The sequence below is a fragment of the Canis lupus genome, unplaced genomic scaffold (assembly GCF_048164855.1).
Source record: "Canis lupus baileyi unplaced genomic scaffold, mCanLup2.hap1 Scaffold_316, whole genome shotgun sequence".
Lineage (NCBI taxonomy): Eukaryota > Metazoa > Chordata > Mammalia > Carnivora > Canidae > Canis > Canis lupus.
Window position 1 is genome coordinate 7,501 of NW_027326544.1, and position 2,500 is coordinate 10,000.

General features: G+C 79.1%; 1 long non-coding RNA gene and 2 other non-coding genes across 3 annotated transcripts in view; all 3 read right to left on the reverse strand.

Annotated features, from left to right (window-relative positions):
- Positions 1 to 95, reverse strand: part of LOC140629881 (28S ribosomal RNA) — a 4,758-nt gene extending 4,663 nt beyond the window's left edge. The window contains exon 1 of the ribosomal RNA XR_012027696.1: positions 1 to 95. This exon is cut by the window's left edge and continues 4,663 nt beyond it. This is a non-coding gene — a ribosomal RNA (28S ribosomal RNA).
- Positions 1 to 2,500, reverse strand: part of LOC140629878 (uncharacterized) — a 20,611-nt gene that overhangs the window by 7,363 nt on the left and 10,748 nt on the right. The gene's annotated exons all lie outside the window — the stretch shown is intronic.
- On the reverse strand, positions 1,208 to 1,360 carry LOC140629879 (5.8S ribosomal RNA). The gene has a single exon (XR_012027694.1). It is a non-coding gene; the product is annotated as a 5.8S ribosomal RNA (ribosomal RNA).

Below are 2,500 nucleotides of genomic sequence, written 5' to 3' on the forward strand. Positions count from 1 at the left end.
CACTCGCCGTTACTGAGGGAATCCTGGTTAGTTTCTTTTCCTCCGCTGACTAATATGCTTAAATTCAGCGGGTCGCCACGTCTGATCTGAGGTCGCGTCTCGGAGGGCGCGCGCGCGCACGCGCGCGCGGGAGTCGCCGCGAGGCCGGGAGAGAGAGCCAAGGACGAGAGGCGACGGGGCCCCCCGGGGGGGGGACCCCGGGCGAGGGAGCACGAGCCGGCGGCGGCGGCGAGGGGCCCTGCCGGGCCACGGAGGGCGGGGGAGCCGCGCAGACGGAGGGGGCAGCCGGGGCGCGGGCGCCGCGCGGCGAGGGGAGAGGGGGGGCGCGGGCGCCGGCCGGCGGGCGGGCGGGCGGCGGGACGTCGTCGGGTCGCGGCGGTCGCCCCCGACCGCCGGCCCGCGACGCCCTCGCCCGCCGCCCCGCGCGACGACCCGGCCCCCACGCCTCCCTCTTCCTCGCGCGCGACGTCCCTCCCACGGCCGCGACCCTCCGCCCGCCTCGACCCCGACGCGACCCAACCGCGGGCTCCGGGGGAGCAACGGCGCGGCGCGGCCGCGACCCGGGGGGGGGCGGAAGCGCGCAGCGGCGGGCGGCGCCGCGGCGTCCCGCGGGCCGCCGCCGGGGCACGCAGCCCCGGGGCGCGGCCCGGCGCGAGCCGCCCCGACAGGGCGAAGGCCGGGGGTCGCCAGCGGGGAAGGCCGAGGGGAGGGGAGCGGAGGGGCGGCGCGGGACCGCAACCACACACCCCCGCTCCTCCGCCCCAGACGCACGACCCGGGCGACCCCGTGGCCGCGTGCGGCGCGAGGGATCTCCCCAAGAGGGGACCGCGGCGGCGGCAGCCGCCGCGGCCCTCCTCGGCGCGAGCTCTCGCCTCTCTCCTTTTCTCGCGGGCGGGCACCGCCTCTCACGTCACCCCCACATCCCCGCCCCACCGCCCGCCCCACCACGGCCCCGCCGCCGGCCCGGTCCCCGGCCCCCACGCACCGCACCACACCGCACGGGTGCGGGGGCGGGGGGCGCGGGCGGCCGGGACCGGGCGCGGCGGAAGGGCACGGGAGGGGAGCGGGGGAGGGAGGGAGGGAAGGAGGGAGGCACGCGGAGGCGGCCACCGCGTCTGCTCTTAGGGGGACGGAGGGCCCGGCAGACCGGGCCCTGCGAGGGAACCCCCAGCCGCGCCGCCACCAGGGGCGGCGATTGATCGCCAAGCGACGCTCAGACAGGCGTAGCCCCGGGAGGAACCCGGGGCCGCAAGTGCGTTCGAAGTGTCGATGATCAATGTGTCCTGCAATTCACATTAATTCTCGCAGCTAGCTGCGTTCTTCATCGACGCACGAGCCGAGTGATCCACCGCTAAGAGTCGTACGAGTTTCGAGCGGAGGGGAGAGCCCCCCTCCCTGGCACGGCACATCCCCGGAGGGCGCCTCTGGCCGGCCAGCAGAGACCACGAGATCAGACTCCGACAAGGTCGGAAGGGTCGGACGAACGACGGGGCGTCCGGCCGCCGCCCCCGCCGCGCACGCGCGGGCGCGGGGGGCGAGCGAGGACAACCCCACAGGCGCCCAGGGGGTTCCCACCTGCCCCGCCCCACGCCACACCGGGGACGCGGGGGGGGGGGCGGCCGCACGCGCACACGGACGCGGCACGACGGCCACCGGGCAGGGGGCGAGCCCCCTCCCGGCGGCCGCGTGGACCGGGCACGTGGCGTGGCGACCCCCCCCCCGCACACCCCACGGGGTGGCGGGGACCGAGGCGGCGGAGTCTGGAGGAGGGGACTGACCCTCCCCGCGGGCCCGACCGCCCCGACCCGAGGCGGACGGGCGACCCCCAAAGGGTCTTTAAACCTCCGCGCCGGGACGCGCTAGGTACCTGGACAGAGGGTGGGGGGGACGGGCGAGGCGGGGCGCGGGGGAGCGAGGCCAAAGGCCGCCGCCGCCGCCGCCCCGACGCCGATCCTCCCCCCGGCCGGCCGCGGCCGACACCGCCAAGCGAGGGGCGCGAGCCCCCCGACGCTGCCGGCCCGTGACGGACCAGGGCCCGGCGGGCGCCGCGACGCGGGCCCCGCCACCGCCCGACAGCCAGCCTCCCTCTCTCTCCCCGGTCTCTCCCCCGCCCCCAAAAGCCACCGGGGGCGGGGCCGGCCGGATCCCCTCGCTTCCGAGGAACACCCCCGGGAGCCACCACCTCGCCTCGCCTTAGGAGAAAACACCCGGCCGGCCGACCCCCGGCCCTCCCCACAACCGCGACCCGGGCCCCGCCTCGCCACGGAGGGCGGGGGGGGGGGGCCCGCAGCGGGAAGCGGGGCGTGAGCGGGCAGGGCCAGGGGAGGGGGGCGGCGGGGGCGGCGACGGAGAAGGGGAGAGCCGGACCCGGGCCCCGAGGACCCAGAGGCGGGGGGTGGGCCGGGGTGGGAGAGGGAGAGGCGACGAGCGGGAGGGCGGAGATGGCGCGGACGCCCGCCTGACCGGAGGACCGTCCAGGGCGGGCGGCGGGAGGCGCGCG